Here is a 20,575-nt window from a genome sequence, read left to right as displayed (position 1 = left end):
GGGTCCTGAACCTGCTGTAGGCGCGATTAATGAATCTTTTCAAACGGATATTTAGGGGCATGTTTTCTGGATGTAATGCCACTACGATGCTCTGCCGGCAGGCACGAACTCCCAATTTGTTCCTCTCAGCCCTTAGTTTTAATTTGCGCGAGTCCATCATTTCTGGGCAGACGCAGAATACATGCTCCAAGGATTCTTCTGACGTGCTACAACTTATGCATTTAATTTCCTCTGATGGCCACTGCCAGTGAGCTAAATGTTTTAAAAAAATGCCACTTGCCCAGTCTGAGCACCATAAATCTTAGTCTTAAGTGCAAAGAATATGTGCAAGCAAAATATACCGACGTAGAAGTCGGCTGGTACAAGTTGATTACAGCCCATGCATGCTTGCGTTTAGCTAGAGTTGCTATGTCTTCTTAATATAAAGAGTTGGATTTGTATACTTAGTTAAAAGACTTTTCACTTGGGTTTAGGTCCTACAGTTCACTCGCGGACAATTCCAACATACAGTCATTAAAAAAAAAAAAAAAAAGGGCAATGTGACCCGCCTGGTCCCCTGGAACTGATGTCTGTCCATAACAGGGACTCCAGCAAACAGATTCTGGCCTGTCTCAGCTTGTGGCATAAGTTAAAGAAGGAGCCGTCACTTAACGTTTGATGGTTGAGGAGGTCAAGCTACAATTTGACCTGGCCAGCAGACTATTTTATACATATTTGTTACATGTTAGTTCAGCGCAATGCTGAGCTTACCCAATAGAATTTTGGATCTGTAGGCTAAGGCGATCGTAGCTCTCATGACTTCCAGCATTGGAAGTAGACTTGGACCTGTTGGCTTTCTTGAAAGTTTGGATAAGCTAACTTGAAGGGTCATGGCTATTGTAGCTATTTCTCAACAGTGCTTAACAAAGGCGCCCTTCCCATCAATGTGGATCCCCGGGTGGTACTTTGTCGTTTCTGCTGTGATCCCGAGATTACTGTATGTCCAACCGCCTCCTCAGCACCCTTTCACGCCTAAAGTTACCACTTGTGTCCTCTTTAAGTTAACCTCCAAGTTATTCTTGATTGTATAACTGTATAATTGATTAACAGCCTTTGCAACCAAACCCTCGTGAAGCTAAAGCAAGCGACCTAGTCAGCTTATAGGAGGTTGTTAATCTCGACTCCACCATTCTTTGGAGGGTAACTGTTTACTGTGTTGAGTACCAGTAGAAGGTCAGCTGTAAACAAGTTGGAAAGCAGGGGAGCTAGCAAACATCCCTACTTAACTCCCCGTTATGTGGGTATTTTTCTTGATAGATACAAGCCGTCCCAGAGCTTGACTTGGATCCAGGTATTGGTATGCAACTGGAGGATTAACTCAAGGAGTTTAGCTGAAATTCCCCATTTTGGTCGCTTAACCCAAAGTGACTCCCTCGGCACATGATCAAAGGCTGCTTTGTAGTCCACAAAGCAACAGTACTGTAATGTGGACGAGGTTTTTGCTTTATCAATACAAATTGATAGGGCCAATAGGTTGGTCAGTGTAACCGACTTAGCTATGAAGCCGGTTTGGTTTCTTGGGATCAATCTTTTTTGACCAACCCACTGTCTCAGATCCTCAAGGAGAAGGCTGGCGAAGTATTTGGCCTCCTTGTCAAGTAAGCCTATCAGCTTATAGTTGCTGTGAGCTAATCAAGAACCACACTTGTAGATTGGATGGATTAGCGCCCCACGCCAAGGTCCAGTATAATTGAACTCCAGAGGATGTAGTCAAAGAGGGTTAACTGGTTGGCCCAGAATGGGATGGTTAAAAAAGAGCATGTGACGGGCCATTTGGGCCTGATATTCCCTCTGATCTTGCCTTGGATATTATTTTGACCAGCCTATTTGATGTAAGGAGGATTTCTACACTTGGGGATTGCTGTAGATCTTGTGATGGGGGTTATTATACTAGTCCATAGGTGATGGTTTCATTCTCCTGCGTGTAAGTGACTGGTCAAAACTTTTACCCATTCTTGTTCTGAAATGTTTGTGCTGCCCAAGCCGGTGTATCTGTTTATTTGCCTGTTCACCAGCTCCCAGAAATGCTGTGAACTGGGGTTTTTACTTGCGGAAATGAGTGCATCAGAACTGCTGGAGATGTTGTTTCTTTGTGTGGCATGCCAGTCTATCATTTGTTTGTGCTATTTTGTAAGCTATCATTGACTCTTTAGTCATTGGGTTCATTCATTTATTCGGGGGGCGTTGTCCCGAATTTTCTTTAACACCGTGGTTTGTATAGAAGTATTGTTGTGTTTTACGTGAGCATGCTGGTGAGCTGGCTTTTCGAATTCTCCAAGAACTTGAGTACAACAAAGTAAGCCAGTCATTTAATGGGGAACTGGTCGTCGGGTTAACATGTAGAATGAGTAGTTTGCCCTCTTTCATGATGATGGTGATGCTGATGGCAGAGTTGGAATTTAATCGCTTTAGATTTTCTGAGTGAATGCCTTAGCTTTTGATGATTCGTATGTTGGTAAGTTTTGAGGGAATGGTGGTAATCTGTGGTCAGTGACCACTCGAAATATGCGAAAATACTGTAATTTTCAATAATGTAAATAATTCAGCATTTCAAATGGTATCGTTTGGGTAGGAGCACTTGTTGCTGTTTGTCCAGGTCCATTTTGGCGGGGTGTTTAGTGGAAACCTGTCCATTATGATGAAGCCCACTCTAAGAAGCTGTAAAACCAAGAGTTCACCTAGGTTGCAGCGCATTTGGCTCTTTGTTTTACTTGAGCCGTAAATCCATATGGAAGGGTTAGGGGAAGACTTTGTAAATCCTTGGGGGTCCCTTGAAAGAGGTTAGTGTTAAAGTCTCTTGTGAGCAGACCGTTTACTTGAGGAAAGTCTCCGACCAGGTCGTAGGGAATTGTAATTAGCCAGTTTAGCCGCTCCAGTTTGCACTATGCATAAGGATCAACAAGGGGCGGTGCCGTCGCCACGTTTTGATGTTGATTCCAAACCGCTAGCTCTCTTGAAAGAATATTGGTTCGATGTTACTCTTTAGTCTGCATGAAGTTTATATGGATAAGCCCCCACTAGAGCGACCACATTTGTGATCTCTGGCTGCCGCTTCCAGCATTCGATAAATCCGGTTATGGGCTGAATTTGAGAGGCCTGAAAAAAAGTTGAGTAGCTCTGGAGAGACTATTTTATGTTGGAGGTCACTGATATTCAAGGAACACAGGACCGAAGAGAGCTACAACGGGAATTGCGATTCTCCTATTAACATAACCAGAGAATCTGGATTTCATTAAAGACACGGAGGCTAACATTATGCATTAATCCTTTAATGCAACTCACAACTCACAAACAGCCGCTTACATCACAAAGGAAAGAATAAGAATGTGATGACAACATAGCAACAATATAAGGCATGTGCAAGAGTAAAGCTGACTCTTTTAAATGCAATGAAGCAAGAAGAAAGTCAGCAAAATCGAGGTGCAACTTGGAGCAAAAGGCGACGAAGAAGGAGAAACCAAGGAAGGAAGTAAAGGCAAATCCATGAAGATCCGCTAGGAAGAATTATCTGAAAATAAGTGAAAAAATTAAAAGGTTGAAAGAACCTTGCAAAGAAAAGGCAAATTGTTAACTTGAACATGAACAAAGAAACAACATCATATGAAATGCAAATAGTAAACAACATCGTATGAGATGCAAGGCAAAGAATAGATTCTCCGTCCAAGGGAGAGACGGGAGGGATAATGTTAGCCTCCGTGTCTTTAATGAAATCCAGATTCTCTGGTCATGTTAATAGGAGAATCGCAATTTCATTACAAGACAAGGAGGCTACATTATGCATGTTGGTAGCCTTGAAGAACAACGTCGGACATATGTTCAATAGGTTTACAATAATGATGAGCAAAGATCGAGGCATTGGACTAATCAGCAGCTTTAAGGATAACATCCAACTTACCACCAGACCAGAAGGACTTGCTGGCCATAGCACCTCTGAGAGAAGGAGCTTGAAATTTGGAAAGATCAATACCAGCAAAGCACATAGCTAATTTAACCCCCCTGGCAATAGAGCAGGAAGAGATGGGTTTAAAAGGTTTGACAAAAGAAATGAGAAGTTGATTGGCATTAGGAGGGCAAAGATCTCTCATTCTGGAATCGTATTCCCTCATACAATCAACAAAACAACGTTTTTTGCAGTAGTCAAAACGAGGGTAAAAAATAGCCAGACATGGTTTTAGTTCTCCTAAGGATTTCAAACTTAACACAAGTTCAAGTTCACAAATTTGTATAGCGCACTACTCACCCAGAGGATCTCAAGGCGCTTGAGTGAGGGGGTGTACTTTACTTATCAAATATCCAGGTTTTTAGTTGTTTTCTGAAGGAGAGGTGGTTCTGTGTAAGGCGGAGGTCGGAGGGGAGAGAATTCCAGGTCTTGGCCGCTAAGTAGGAGAAGGATCTTCCCCCCCATGGTGGATCTTTGGATGCGTGGAATAGCGGCGAGGGCTTGATTGGACGATCGTAGTTGGCGGGAGGGTGTGTAAAAGGACCGGCGCGTGTTGAGGCATTCGGGTCCTAGGTTGTAGAGGGCTTTGTGTGCGTGGGTGAGGAGACGGAACGTTATTCTCTTTTTGACGGGGATCCAGTGGAGGTATTTTAGGTGACCGGAAATGTGAGCATGGCGGGGGATGTCTAGGATGAGTCTGGCTGAGGCGTTCTGGATGCGTTGGAGTTTTTTCTGTAGTTTGGTTGTCGTTCCGGCGTAAAGGGTGTTTCCGTAGTCCAGTCGGCTTGTGACCAGTGCATGGGTGATCGTCTTTCTTGTTTCGGAGGGGATCCAGCGGAAGATTTTTTTGAGCATACGTAGAATGTTGAAGCATGATGATGAGACGGCGTTGACTTGTCTGGTCATCGAGAGGGAGGAGTCCAGGATGAAGCCCAGGTTACGTGCGTGGTCCGTTGGTATGGGTGCGTTTCCCAGGGCCGGTGGCCACCATGAGTCGTCCCAGGCAGAGGGGGATGATCCTAAGATGAGGACTTCCGTTTTGTCCGAGTTCAGTTTTAAACGGCTGTTCTTCATCCATTCGGCTACTTCTTTCATCCCTTCGTGTAGGTTGGTTTTGGCGGTGTTTGGGTCTTTGGTGAGGGAGAGGATCAGCTGGGTGTCGTCTGCGTAGGAGATGATGTTGAGGTTGTGTTGGCGTGCTATGGATGCAAGGGGACTCATGTATACGTTGAAGAGGGTTGGACTGAGTGATGATCCTTGTGGTACGCCGCAGATGACTTCGGTGGCCTCTGATCTAAAAGGGTTGAGTCGGACTCTCTGGGTTCTTCCTGCGAGGAACGAGATGATCCAGTCCAATGCTTTTCCTTGTATTCCGACGTTGTTGAGGCGTTGAATAAGGGTGCTATGACAGACTGTGTCGAAGGCTGCGGAGAGGTCAAGTAGGATGAGGGCAGCTGTTTCTCCATTGTCCAGTAGAGTTCGAATGTCGTCTGTTGCTGCGATGAGGGCGGTCTCGGTGCTGTGTTTGGCTCTGCAGCCGGACTGTGAAGGGTCGAGGGATTTGTTGGATTCGAGGAAGGTGGCAAGCTGACTGTTGACTGCTTTCTCAATGACTTTGGCAGGGAATGGGAGGAGCGAAATGGGGCGGTAGTTCTTAAGTTCAGTGGGGTCTGCTGTGGGTTTCTTCAGGAGGGCACTGAGTTCGGCATGTTTCCAGCTTTCCGGGAAGGTAGCGGAGTTGAGGGAGCAGTTGATGACGTCTCGGAGATGGGGTGCGATAATGGAGTCTGCTTTGTTGAAAATGTGGTGGGGACAGGGGTCGGTTGGCGATCCTGAGTGGATGGAGTTCATCAGGCGGATGGTGTCTTCAGTGGTGATTGGGTCCCAGGCGCAAAGGTTGTTGGAGGGGGGTTTTAGTTCGGAGGTGGGTGGGGTGGACTGGTCTCCAAAGCTGTTATGTATGTCATGTCGTAGCATCTATTAGAAATATCTAGAGCTTTCACATCGGAAACTCTACGGCAAGAAATTAAACATAAAAGAGAAGCAAGTTTAATGGAAAGACATTTCCTGTTAAGGAGAGAATTATCAGGCCAAGAGCAAAAAAGGTCAAGCATAAGTTTAACATCCCACACAGATTGGTATTTCGGCCTGGGAGGTCTTTTTAGCCTAATACTCTTTAGAACTCTACAAATAATAACGTTCTTACCTACCGTTTTACCGTTGACAAGAGAATGTCCGGTGTATAGTGCAGATCTATAACAATTAATCGATCTATAGGAGAGGCCATTGTCAAAGTTCAACAAGAAAATTAACTATATCTACGATAGGAGCCTCCACGGGATAAAAGTTCCTCTCCATGCACCAACAAAACCATTTTCTCCAGATGCTGTTATATCTGTAGTGAGTCCCTGGTGCCCAGGATTCTCCTAGGAGAGTGAGAGCTGATGACGAAAGTCCAGACAACTAGTTAGATTGCCTGACACTTTCCAAGCAAGAAGGTTCAAACTCCCTGAAAGGACCAGGTGGTGATCCCCTCCGTTTGCGTTTAGAACCCGACCTCTCGTTGCAGGAATCAGGAAGGGAATGTCACATGAAAGTTCGAGAGCTGTGGGGAACCACGCCTGAGAGGGCCAGAAAGGAGTTATCAGGACTAGGGAGCACTGATCCTGTCTTACTTTTTGAAGAACCCTCTGAATCATGGCGAACGGAGGAAAGGCGTAAGGTCGAAGAGGGGACCATGGCTGGAGAAAGGCGTTCACTGCAAGAGCGCCCGGGTATGGCATCCAGCTGAAGTATTGGGGAAGCTGGAAAGTCAACCTGCTGGCAAATATGTCCACATCGAAGGGCCCCAAAAAAGGGAAAGAGAATTGAAAACGTTCACATCGAGTTTCCAATCGCTGAAATCTTGAACGAATCTCGAGTTCCAATCTGCTGAAAAATTCAATTTCCCGGGGAGATATTCTGCCCTCAGAGAAATTTTGTGTTCCAAACAGAACATCCAGTGTTTCTGGGCCAAATCGGAGAGGTCTGCTGACCTTGTCCCACCAAGGCGGTTGATATAGGAGACTGCGGAGACTTTATCCATCTTCAAAACAACGGATCTGCCCTGAAGAGTGTTTGAAACTCATTAGGGCATAAAGACCGGCAGTCCACTCTAAAAAGTTTATATGGTGGGAGGACTCTGCCCGAGACCAGACGCCGTCGGTGTCCTTGTTGAGGAGACAAGCACCCCAGCCATGAAGGCTGGCGTCTGACACCAAGACAAAGTCCGGAGTCGAACCGAAGATAGCTCTTCTGTTCCAAGCATCCAAATTGTCCAGCCACCAAGAGTTCCAACCTTGCTTGTTGATCCAAGCAAACAGGGTCCTCGTACCAGAAACCGGATCTGAGGGCATTGACTTTCACAATCTGGAGGGCACGATAGTTGAGGGGTCCAGGAAAGATGGCCTGAATTGAAGAAGAAAGTAAACCCAGGAGTCTGGCCAGTTCCCGAAGAGTGAGGGATTGCTGCCTGAGAGCAAACCTGATCTCCTTCCGAATCTTGGCGATCTTCTTGTTGGGAAGTAGGAGGAGACATTTCGAGGTGTCCACAGTGAAAACTACGAATTCTAGAGATTTTGAAGGGGTAAGAATGGACTTTTCCCGGTTTATAATGAAGCCAAGATCCTCTGAGATTCATGGCGATCCTGAGATCTTCCAAGAGCTGAGAGTGAGTTTAAGACATGATGAGAATATTGTCTAGATAAATGAGGCGGATACCTTTCGCTCTCAGGAGAGAGACAATTGCCCTCATAATCTTGGTGAAACACCAAGGAGTGGAAGAAAGCCTGAATGGGAGGGCTTGAAATTGAAGAAAAGGCTGATGTACCTCTGCCATAGGGATGGTAAAGTACGCGTCTTTTAGATCCAATTTGACCAGCCAGTCTCCCTGAAGAAAGAGGTCTCTGAGGAGGTGGATGCCCTCCATCTTGAAATGCCTGTACACAAGGTATTTGTTTACCTCCCGAAGGTTTATAACTGGTCTTTAACCTTTGTCCTTCTTCTGGACTAAGAAAAGCGTGCTCACAAATCTTCTTTGAGACCAAGGAACCTCGATAATAACACCTTTTTGGAGCATAGAGGAAATTTCCTCTTTGACGATTTCTAGATGTTCTAAGGGAAGAACCAAAGGGTTGGGAGCAATAGTTTGACATGGAAAATCCACAAAATCTATTCTGAACTCCTGAACTGTCTCGGGAACCCACGGTTCTTGAGTCAAGGACCTCCAAACGTGATAGAAGTGTTTGAGCCTTCCCCCGACCCTGGGAGGAGGAGAGGAAAAAGAAGTCCTTACTTGGAGGGTTGCTGTTGGAAGTTCCACGGGAGGAGAAACCTCTGCCACGCGAACCTCTTCCTCTCTGGGGGTACAATTGCCGGTTGGAGGGGTAGAAGCCTCTTCCAGTGGTACCTCTTCCTCTATTAGAAGAAAAGGGCCGGTAGTTTCCGCGGCCAGAAGACCGGCCCCTTCTTCCGGCCTGTCCAAAAAGGTTGGTGGAGAAGACACGTCTCGTGTTGGTTTGGGCCTTGTCTAAGGCGGTGAAGATGGCAACATACTTCCCAATGGTTTTTATCCTATCCTCGCCGAAGAGGAGGCCCTTGGGCTTGTTGGAAAGTTCTTTTTCGGCAAGGTCACCTAGCTTAGGGTTAATTTTATTGAGGATGCTCTTCCTCCTCTCAATATTAAGGCCTGTGTTAGCGTTACCAAGAAGTACGATCGCTCTTTGGCTCCAGCCCCTAATCAGGTTAGTGTCGAGGGGCGAATCAGAGATATAGGATTCCTCAGCGAGATCGAGGATTTTAGTAAGGGGTCCGAAAACATCAAGGAGACTATCTTGGCAACTCTTAAGGGCCCTCTCGAGGCCTTTTCTGGGGTCTTTACCCAGTTTGAATAACAATTTAATGAGGTCTGGATCGAGGTTAGGGGTCTGGCAGACCTTGTCCACGATGCAGGGTCTCGGACATTCGGACCTCAGGGTATTGCGAGTTTCTCTCTGTAGAGAATTTCTCAGCCATCTAGTAATAAACTTGGCAACGTGATCATGTGGGAACCATTTAGAACTATTGGGGTGGGAGATATTATTAGGGGAAAACATTTCGCCACCCAGAGGGTCAAATATGGTGTCTTTAGAGGAGGGGGGAAGAGTCGGCCTCGGAGTGTACATTAAAATCTAAGTCGTCCAGATCCTGGTCATCCAGGTCAAGAACGAACTTGTCGTAAGGGTCATTGACGACCTCGTCTTCATCTGAATCAGATCCTGCGTCAAAACGTGCACCATCAACAATTGTGCCGCTGAGGACACCTGCCAAATACATGCCGCTAGGGACACCCATCCTAGTTGTGCCGCGAGGGGCACCAGTACCTTTTGAGGCGCAAGGGCCTCCAATAGATTGCGAGGTGCTAGGACCTCCCAGGTCAAGTGAGGTACCACGACCTCCAACAGTGCCATCACAGTGTTTGACTTTCTTAGAAGATTTTGAGTATACAGGTTCTGGATCACGAGGAGTATCCTCATCATGTAGGAAAGATCTCTTGTGCGACATGACCTCCTTGAGCGTGTCCATCATGCAGGACTTCATCTCATTCTGTAAGAATATTTTAAAGGAGTCATTGATATGATTAGGGGAACTGGCGACAGCGTCGTCAGATTCCATGTCAGACATGGCAGGTAAGTATAGCTAGGGCATCTAAGAATAATTAAACTAGAGAAATTATTAAATGCTTCCCCTTTCTTTCTTTCTTTTTTTAAATTTTTTTTAATATTTGTTTTTTTATATTATTTAGTTATATATATATATATATATATATATATATATATATATATATATATATATATATATATATATATATATATATATTCACGCTCCAAGGTTGTCCACCTTATGAGTAGCACGCGAGCAGGAGCTTTATTTATGTGTAGGTGAGGACGGGGATCCGCTCGTAGACGCCGCTCCGTAATGGATCTGCTCGACGCGTTTCGAAGCTCCATCTGCTTCTCTTCAGGGGCTTTAACGGAAGCGGTGTGCGCACCCGTTACACTTCTCCAATTTCATATAACTCACCCGCCAATGGGAGGCTCCAATGAGACTTCTGGGAAGTGTAGTGCGGAAAGCACACAATCAAGTCCTGAATGGACTCCACGAGTGGGCCCGTCCTCGATCCCATGTACGGCTGCTACTTCACTGCCGTGACCCCCATGTTAACGGGGTGGTGCATACTCTGCGGCTGGACTGCCGCATATAGATTCACGCTCCAAGGTTGTCCACCTTATGAGTAGCACGCGAGCAGCAGCTTTATTTATGTGTAGGTGAGGACGGGGATCCGCTCGTAGACGCCGCTCCGTAATGGATCTGCCCGACGCGTTTCGAAGCTCCATCTGCTTCTCTTCAGGGGCTTTAACGGAAGCGGTGTGCGCACCCGTTACACTTCTCCAATTTCATATAACTCACCCGCCAATGGGAGGCTCCAATGAGACTTCTGGGAAGTGTAGTGCGGAAAGCACACAATCAAGTCCTGAATGGACTCCACGAGTGGGCCCGTCCTCGATCCCATGTACGGCTGCTACTTCACTGCCGTGACCCCCATGTTAACGGGGTGGTGCATACTCTGCGGCTGGACTGCCGCATATAGATTCACGCTCCAAGGTTGTCCACCTTATGAGTAGCACGCGAGCAGCAGCTTTATTTATGTGTAGGTGAGGACGGGGATCCGCTCGTAGACGCCGCTCCGTAATGGATCTGCCCGACGCGTTTCGAAGCTCCATCTGCTTCTCTTCAGGGGCTTTAACGGAAGCGGTGTGCGCACCCGTTACACTTCTCCAATTTCATATAACTCACCCGCCAATGGGAGGCTCCAATGAGACTTCTGGGAAGTGTAGTGCGGAAAGCACACAATCAAGTCCTGAATGGACTCCACGAGTGGGCCCGTCCTCGATCCCATGTACGGCTGCTACTTCACTGCCGTGACCCCCATGTTAACGGGGTGGTGCATACTCTGCGGCTGGACTGCCGCATATAGATTCACGCTCCAAGGTTGTCCACCTTATGAGTAGCACGCGAGCAGCAGCTTTATTTATGTGTAGGTGAGGACGGGGATCCGCTCGTAGACGCCGCTCCGTAATGGATCTGCCCGACGCGTTTCGAAGCTCCATCTGCTTCTCTTCAGGGGCTTTAACGGAAGCGGTGTGCGCACCCGTTACACTTCTCCAATTTCATATAACTCACCCGCCAATGGGAGGCTCCAATGAGACTTCTGGGAAGTGTAGTGGGGGTCACGGCAGTGAAGTAGCAGCCGTACATGGGATCGAGGACGGGCCCACTCGTGGAGTCCATTCAGGACTTGATTGTGTGCTTTCCGCACTACACTTCCCAGAAGTCTCATTGGAGCCTCCCATTGGCGGGTGAGTTATATGAAATTGGAGAAGTGTAACGGGTGCGCACACCGCTTCCGTTAAAGCCCCTGAAGAGAAGCAGATGGAGCTTCGAAACGCGTCGGGCATATCCATTACGGAGCGGCGTCTACGAGCGGATCCCCGTCCTCACCTACACATAAATAAAGCTGCTGCTCGCGTGCTACTCATAAGGTGGACAACCTTGGAGCGTGAATATATATATATATATATATATATATATATATATATATATATATATATATATATATATATATATATATATTTTTTTTTTTTGTACTAATTAAGGAAAACGTAGGGGTTATTTAGGAAATGGAAAGGATTGAGAACCAATTTTTTTTTTTTATAAGTGTAAAATAAAGGGTCTGAAATTCGCTCCAAACGGGCCTATTTAATGGTAAATAACAAAGCAGGACAAGCTGAATAGGCTGGGGACGCAGAAATGTGAAAAGCGAAGGAAACAGCTGATCGATGCCTCCGGCAGCGGCTGGCAAGCGCGATGTAACTGACGCGTTCGAGCCAGCCGCTGCCGAGGGATTAGAGGAATGGCCGTCAGCGGGGTACGCTACGCCGCCGCTGCCGAGGGCCACTCCTCAATCGTGTTCGCTTTAGGATAGGGGACGCTCCCGCCTCAAGCACTACGGCGCGTCTCTGGAGACGCGAATAAAAAATCATGAAGGCGGCGAGAGGGACGCGGTGAGCACCGCTAGTCACGCTGGTAAAGGGACGCGGCGAGCACCGCTAGTCACGCTGGTAATGCCTAGCAAGAAGCACAGGGTAGAAACGGGGCGGAGGGCGGGAAGTCGACAACCCTAAATTGGAAGTCGATGGGAGGAAGGTAGGGGTGGGATCGGAAGCCGATCACACGCTAGGGGGAATCCAACGAGGAAATGGCAAACAAAGCAAGCAGGCAGTCAGGGCAATCCAAGCAAGCAGGCAGTCAGCATAACTTTCACCATTACAAAGTAAAGTGGTAATGAATCTAGGTATTAGATAAAAACATAGGCAATCAATATAGTAACAATACAATTAGAAAACAGAGAGAGCAAGTAAGAGCAACTTATCTTGCGAACCGCATTTAAGAGGCAGCTTTACTCTTGCACATGCCTTATATTGTTGCTATGTTGTCATCACATTCTTATTCTTTCCTTTGTGATATAAGCGGCTGTTTGTGAGTTGCATTAAAGGATTAATGCATAATGTAGTCTCCTTGTCTTGTAATGAAATTAAGTTGAGTTTGACAGTTTTAATTGTGAACTGTTAGTGACCACTTTGGGTAAAGTTTATTCGAGCAGCTTTTGTTGAGACAGGTTGTCGGTTCAGGCTAAACAGTAAGAAGACAGGGCTACTGGTAGTCAGCTCCAGTCTGACTCGGTATGCAAAGTTATAGTTGTGGTCCGTGGGTTTTCTTTTGGAACTACGTGGCCTTGAGCGCTATGGTATTGGGCACAATTTGTTTGTGCATCGCTCAGGTGTTTCGTGTAAGTTTACCAGCGTAGTTTGTGGAGTTACCTGTGTGATTGCAGAGCCTGGTTCTCTATACGGGTGGTTTTTGATTCCCCATGCCCTAAAGGCTCTGTGCTAGCCTGGAAAGTTTATACCCAGGTCGGAGAGTTCAATGTTACCAATGTAGTTTCTGAGGGTAGTCAACCTCTAGGAAGGAGGAATTCTATGTACTTGCTGGCATGTGATTCCAGAGTATCGAACCCAGGTATAGCTTTTTTTAATTTGAGGATGTTGCGCCTGTTTAGGACGTTTTGCCTAATAGTAACTTGACTTTTGCAGAATCCGTGAGGACATCCTGTTGCTGGGCACTTGTTCTAATTAAACCAAGATTTTCTGCAAGGGGCCTTAATCTAATTCCAGTTCTGTGAGTGCTTTTTTTCTCGGAGCTTGAGGTGACCTAATTGGCAGTCTCCTAGAGGCCTTTCAATATTGTCGATTTGTTACTTTTAGTTGGTCATCTCCGGCATCTGTGACAACACTTTGGGACCGTAAGAAGGACCGGTGTTGTGGCGGGGGTTGTTAAAACTTCCTGTTGCCCATTTATGCTTGCCGTTCTGAGGTAACGGGTTTTTAGGAACCCGTTTGGTGCCAGGGGATAACACCCGAAGACCTCTGAGTTCTCCCTGTTCCGGACCACAGAAACACGAAGTCTTCTAGTCGAGTCAGAGATCAAGTTTTATTGGCAGCTACCAAGTAACAGGAGTCCTAGAAGCACGACAAACACGGGTCATGTGTTCTCAGGAGACTGTTAGTTTTTACAGAACCAGCCTTCTCCTTATATACAAAAATAATAGCTGCAAGCAAGAATTCTTGAGTTTATGATATGGCTATACACATATTTCTGCAATAATACAAAGGAGCGAAGTTATGTAGGCAAGCCTGTATTTTAGATGTCCAATTCGTGATAGATTACCTAGCCAGGCCCGGAACTCCCATCAGATATCGGTGAAACCCCAATAAAAGAAGGCACCTCCTAGTCATAAAACTGGCCATAAACAGGGAGCGTGGACAGGTGCGTATGTGTGTAGAAAACATGATCTGTATGTGGTGAATGGTTTGTGGTATGTTGTGCATTGATGCTATCGTGTTTGGCCACTGGGCGAGGAGCTGCTCAAACAGGTTTGGCTGGAGGCAAGGGAGTCAGTTGGGACAGGTCAGGGGGAAGTCAGGGAAGGTGGACGTGTCCTTTTAGATCAAGCTCGACCTTTAATTGACTTATCATGAGGGCAAGACACAAGATGGATACCGTTTACAAAATGGAGTCTGAGGGGTCGGGACGGAAACTACGATTCGGGGGTGTTAGCATGTCTCGATCATGATGCAAATGCATAGGAATGATGTCCTAATCATTATCGGTTCGTCGATACCAAATTCGTCATGGTACGTTGATGTTTCGGGACACGGGTATCGGACCTCGATACCGGGACAACAGTAGGGTCCAGAATTTCAGAACCACAGACCCTCCTTTTGCCCTCATATAAGGCAATAATTCATGTTAATCCGAGTCTAAATCTGTATGAAGGAATTCGTGGAGATGCTGTTGTAGCATTATTCTGTTGCTCAGTTCGTCCCTTGACACAGGCTTCCGTACACATGAGGTAGCACAGAGGCCACATAGTGCAGGAGCACACTGTACACAAAGGCAGAACATAAACAGAAGTGCTAAGATCATCCCAATGAAGATCAGTGTTTTCCATCCCCATGTAGCGATCAGTTCCCAGAACCACCCTAGTAAGGACCAGTCCCCTTTTTCTACGTGAAGGGAACCAGATATCTCGTGTAGTTTAGAGATGGCCTGGTACACTGTCGGTGTGTTATCAGGGATGAAAATGCAACAACTGGATTGGATCACTCTACACACACCACCACGATCGGCGAGTATGATATCTAGGGCAACTCGGTTCTGAAGGGTCATAAGTCGATCCGACTGAAGTTCGGTCGTCAAATTGCCAAGGGCTCCGGCCGTTGTGATCACGGCGGATTCAACTATCCTCGATAACTGGCGAATATTCCTGCTGTTCACCATAGGCCCCCAAAATGGCAGAAAACCCTTTGCGAAGTCAGCGAATTCCTGACCCGCGGTGTCGTCTTTACTCACGACACCTCTAGCTGTCCTTGTCCGATGGTAATCTGCTCTGGCCGTGTAGGTGGGAGGCAGCAGAAACGAGATAAAGCATGTACCTGAGAAGTCAGGGGGCAACCAGGTGTAAGCTTGGTCATGGCAGACGAAATACGTGCCTTTGGCTGCTAATAGTATAGGGGAAGTTCGGGAAGCGAAAACATATGTTTCCGAGCATATACTCTTTCCTAATTGTGCTTTGGGATCCCTGCCGATACCTTGTATACATAAGTGACCTCGGTTGGGTACTATCCAAACTGGGCGGGATTTCCTTGCTGTCTGGCTCTTACTCAGGTAAACCCCATATTTAGTTACGTTCCAACGAGTGTACGGAGTGAGTTCATCTTTGGGAATCGTAAGATAGGTGTCGAACTCTCTACTCATATTTCTTATCCCTGCTATTAGTGCCTTGTTACTGGAATCACTTTCAGTAGAACGGGTCGGGTATGGTTCTAGGGCGAATAGGAACATCGTCTGGAAAGCCCACCGAGAACCATAATAACTGAATGGCAGGATGAAGTATGGGATACCCTTATCAGTCGTGTGCGGCATGAGTCCGCATACCCAACAGTTCGATGTGTTCATTATGGACTGGTGTTGGTGTAGAAGTTGAATGAATGAGTTATTTACAAATTCGAGTCTTCTGGCAGATTTGTGTTCAGGTAGAGGGTGAAAGTAGTGTGGAGAGATAGTAGGAGGAGTTGGTGGCCGGGTGTCATTTGAAAAGGTAACTTGGAATACGAATAGAGTATAACCAGTCAAAAACATCGTTATGCTACACAACATTAAAATACATGTTATCAAAAAACCTTCTTTTGGCCAGTACAGTGCATAATTGTCTTTCAAAAGTTCGTGAGTCTGGTAGGTCTCTTTACCCTAGGAAACTCCATCCTCTAGTTGCTGCCCGCGGTGGTAGGTTGGTTCTGCCAGGGAGTGCGCTCTGTTCAGTCCGGGGTGACTCCCTTGGACCAACCAGAACCGTTGACCTAAATGTCCCCAGTTGCACTCCCCAGACTTCAACCGCGACCCTAGCAGCAGAACCGGATGGCGGTTCGAAAATCAAAAATGAGCAAGTTTCCTGAGAGTGAGAGAGCCGAAAAATCAAAAATAGTTCTTGGGGGAAGGGAAAATCACATTTTTTTTTTATTTTATTTTTATTAGTCTCTTTGTCTTGACCTTAGATTATATTGTTGTTTCCCAGGTACGGTGTGGTCTTCAAACAATGTCTCAGGTTCGGTAGTGTCCAACTGCATAGACGGTGGCACAAGTCCTTGTAAAATATGATCACTCTCCTTTTCGGTACCAGTTTCTTTTAAACGTGCATCACTGAAAGGGATGAAGCGAGGTATGGATTCTGTCTCGGAGTCGGCAATTCCTTCGTTGACCCACCGGTCGTATGGAAGGGGCAGAGGGACCCGTTTACAATGGGTCCCGTGCACCCAGTTCTTTTTGCCTTCCACCCGAACAGCGGATCTCGTAGAAAGGAGTACCAGGTATGGTCCGGTCCACCTCGGCTGTCTGTTGTTTGTGCGCTGGAAATTCCGCACCCAGACCCACGTGCCGGGTGTGATGGAGTGACCTGGATCGTCAGAGGCTGGCGGAGAGGAGCTGTGAACCTGTTGGTGTAAAACACGCAATTTAGTTGTCAATTCGCACAAATAGTCAAGCAGTATGGGGTGCTCTACTTCGCTGAGTTTCTTTGGCCTTGGCACGCCCCAGACGTTGGCTGGGCGGCCAAACACTATCTCATGGGGGCGAAGTCCTAACCTGGAATGGACTGTCATTCTGGTTGACAAGAGTGCTAGAAGCAAGGCGTCAGGCCATTTGAGACCTGTACAGGCTTGGATCTTGGCTAATTTGAGCTTTAAAGTGCCATTTTGTAGCACTCTACTAATCCAGCTGATTGGGGGTGATTCGCCAAGTGGAATTTTTGTTGTATGCCTAAACATTCACACACTCTCTTCATCACGCGTCCTACGAATTCACTTCCATTATCACTCCAGACGATTCTAGGCATGCCGAATCTCGGGAAGAACTCTTTGACAAGAGCTTTGGCAGTTGACAAGGCAGTATTGTCCTTAAGGGGGTATGCTTCCACCCACCTGGAGAAACCGCAAACAACAACGAGCACATATTTCAGATTGTTGCATCTCTCCATGTGAATGAAATCGAGCTGCAAAACCTCGAACGGATACGTTGGAGGCGCAAAATGACCAGTTGGAGTTGGGGTTCCCCTACCGGGATTGTACTTCAAACATACCATACAGTTTCTGACCACATTCTCTGCATATTTCGGGATATTGCTATTTTGCCATACTGGGGCCAATACTTTACAGATTCCTTTCGAACTGATGTGCGCAAATCCATGAGCCATTGTTACTACTGCAAGTACATAGGCATTAGGTAATAGCCATCGCTGGTGTTCTGACAATTCGACCCAACAACCATTCGCATCTAACCTACCCTTACTTTCTCTCCATTCATTCAACTCTTTCTCAGTTGCCTAGGCTTGTATAGATTTCACGCTTTTCGATGGTGTCCTCACACATTCCCACATCAGTAATCCATCTAGCGGGACCTACAACATACATCCGACTCATTGTGTTCCTTGCAGTCTCTTTCGCAACCTCGTCTGCAAATGCATTCCCGCGGCCAACATCATCCTGAATCTTTTTGTGTGCACTGCATTTTACAATGGCAACTTGTAGTGGCAACGTCAGTGACTCGAGGAGTTCATTAACGAACTGACCATGTTGTATCTTTGCTCCATGTGACGTAAGAAACCCACGTTCACACCACAATCTCCCAAAACTGTGAGCCACACCAAAGGCATATTGGCTGTCAGTGTACACATTCACTCGCTTTCCTTTCGCTAACACACATGCTCTGGTAAGCGCAATTAGCTCTGCAGCTTGTGCAGAATTATGGGAAATGCGCGCGGTCTCTATAATGGTGTGTAATGTCGTTACGGCATATGCTGCAGTCGTATCACCATTCGGCAGCTTGAAACATGAACCATCAACCCATAAAGTATCGTTGCATTCAGGAAGGGGAGTGTCCTGTAAGTCTACTCTCCCTTTTGTCTCTTCTTCTGTCCTAAAACAGCAGTCATGGTTATCAATCTTGTCTGTTTCTGTCGGAATGGGTAATAATGTTGCGGGATTCAGTGTATCGCACCTCTTTATGTGGATGTGACTTGCTAGCAGTGTAAGTTCGTAACTGGATAGTCGAGCGCTAGTGAGGTGTTGTGTCTTCGTCCTATTTAGCAAAATGTCTACTGCATGCGGAACCATAACGATCAGAGTATTATTCATGACTAATCCAGCGGATTGTCGAATGCAGACAGCTGCTGCGGCGGTAGCCCTCAGACAACTTGATAGGGCTTTAGCCACAGGGTCTAGAGTTGCCGAAAAATACGCGCATGGGCGCTGTCTGTCCCCAAAATGTTGTGTTAAAACTGATAATGCACAACCTTCCTTCTCATGGACATATAATGTAAAAGGCTTACTGTAGTTGGGGTTTCCCAACACAGGAGCCAAACATAATGCATCACGGAACTTGTGGAAACTCGTCTGGCAATCTTCAGACCAAGGCATAGGATTTGACGTGTCTTTGCAGAATAGTGCCAGCAAGGGTTTAGCTAGTAGTGAGAAATTCGGTATCCATTGTCTACAGTACGATGTAATGCCCAAGAAGGCTCGAACCTCTCTCTGTGTCCTTGGGGCACTCAGTTCTGCAATTGCCTGTATTCTCTCTGGTGTCAGTCTCCTTCCCTCCTTCGACAAGATGTGACCTAAGTAGGTTACTTCTTGTCGGCAAAATTGTAGTTTGGAAAGAGAGACTTTGTGCTTCATGTCACCTAAGTGATGCAATAATGATAACGTAGCTTTCTTGCAAATCTCTTCAGTGTCTGCAGCGATCAGCAGATCGTCTACGTACTGAATCAGAGTTGAACCATTCGGTAGAACAATCGTGTCTAGTTGTGTTTTCAGGGCCTGACTGAATATTGATGGGCTTTCGCAGTAGCCTTGAGGAGCGCACTTGAAGCGGAAGCTTCGTCCTCCTAAATTGAATCCGAAAATATCTCTACTCTCCTCAGCAATCGGGATGCTGAAGAAAGCGTTCTTCAGGTCAATCACCGAGAACCAATTTGCTGAAGCTGGAACCATCGTCAATAAAGTAGTAATGTCGGGGACAACTGGAAACTGTGGGATAACTATCTTGTTCACTTCTCTGAGGTCGATCACGAACCTATACACAGGCGGTTGTAAAGGATCAGTACGCTTTAAGACGGGCAGAACTGGACTGTTACAAACATTTCCTGTTTTTTCTTCGATGACGTCTTTATCAATCAGGTCATAAACGATCATCAGTAATGCATTTTCGCATTCGCTAGATATTTTGTATTGGGGAATACGTGGCAACCTAACGTTGGCTTTCAATGTTATGACATACGGTGCTATCTCCAAACGACCTACATCATTAGAGCCATTAGCCCAAAGTATATCAGGAAGTGATGACAATTCGGTCGGAATATTGTCCTCTGACAAATACATTGGAGATATGACTTTCTTACCTAAAGTAAGTTGTACTCCCAAGGGGGAACAGTACAAAGTCGCATATAACCTTTTTAGCAAATCCAAGCCTAACAAATTTTCACCGCAACCTGTTGTAAGAATGAGGAGTGCTTCTAATTCGCATGGGCCAATAGAAAGAGATATAGGACTGGAGATCGGGTTTCTAACAGGGGCGCCAGAGAAACCTACTGAAACATTCATTTCGCCAGACAAAGGTGCGCCAGGAAATTTCGAGTGCATGATAGAACTTTTTGTAGCACCAGTATCCAGCAGAAATGGCTCTGACACTCCTGACGTAATTACCTTAACATAAGGTCCATTCTGATCTACTGGAACTGAAACAACTCCCTCTCTTTGTCCATGGCTGTCCTAGCAATCGTTACCCTCATTTTCGTGTTCGGTGTAATAGTCGTCAGCATAGTACTGAGCTGACCTGGACGACGCATTATTCTGTTGGTCAAAGCTGTTCATCGAATTCTGAGGCGGAAAAGAAGTTGTATTTTGGGTGAAATTTCCACGGCCCCTACCTCTAGGGGCATGTTGAACACCTCTTCCCCTTACACCTGAAGCACCGCTCAAACGTCGTGCAAGAGCCGGACAATTACCTTTAAAGTGACCCTCTTCCTTGCAATACGCACATTGATTCGGGCCATAAGCAATACGCTGATGGGAAAACTCGTTTCCTTGCGCGTTTCTCGAATACTGCTGTTGTGGTTGATAATTGGGCTGACTAGGCGTGCGAGGCGGATAGGCTTGCTGGAGAAGAACTTTAGTTTTTAAATCTTTTGTCTTTTTGTCGACTTTATCTAGCTCGTCTTTTCGCCGATTTTCATAGTACTGGGCTGTAGCTAAAATTTGCGCTGACGTAGAGACAGCCCAAGCACTCTCTGAATCTTTCAGTTTATTACACAGTTCAGGGATTAAATTATGTACGAATTTGTCTACAAAC

General features: G+C 46.3%; 1 protein-coding gene across 1 annotated transcript in view; it reads left to right on the top strand.

The window, feature by feature from the left end:
* Positions 1-20,575, top strand: part of LRP6 (LDL receptor related protein 6) — a 1,212,873-nt gene that overhangs the window by 235,455 nt on the left and 956,843 nt on the right. The gene's annotated exons all lie outside the window — the stretch shown is intronic.

The sequence above is a fragment of the Lissotriton helveticus genome, chromosome 1_1 (assembly GCF_964261635.1).
Source record: "Lissotriton helveticus chromosome 1_1, aLisHel1.1, whole genome shotgun sequence".
NCBI lineage: Eukaryota > Metazoa > Chordata > Amphibia > Caudata > Salamandridae > Lissotriton > Lissotriton helveticus.
The sequence above is the reverse complement of the archived record's forward strand: the minus strand, read 5'-3'. Positions and strand labels throughout refer to the sequence as shown.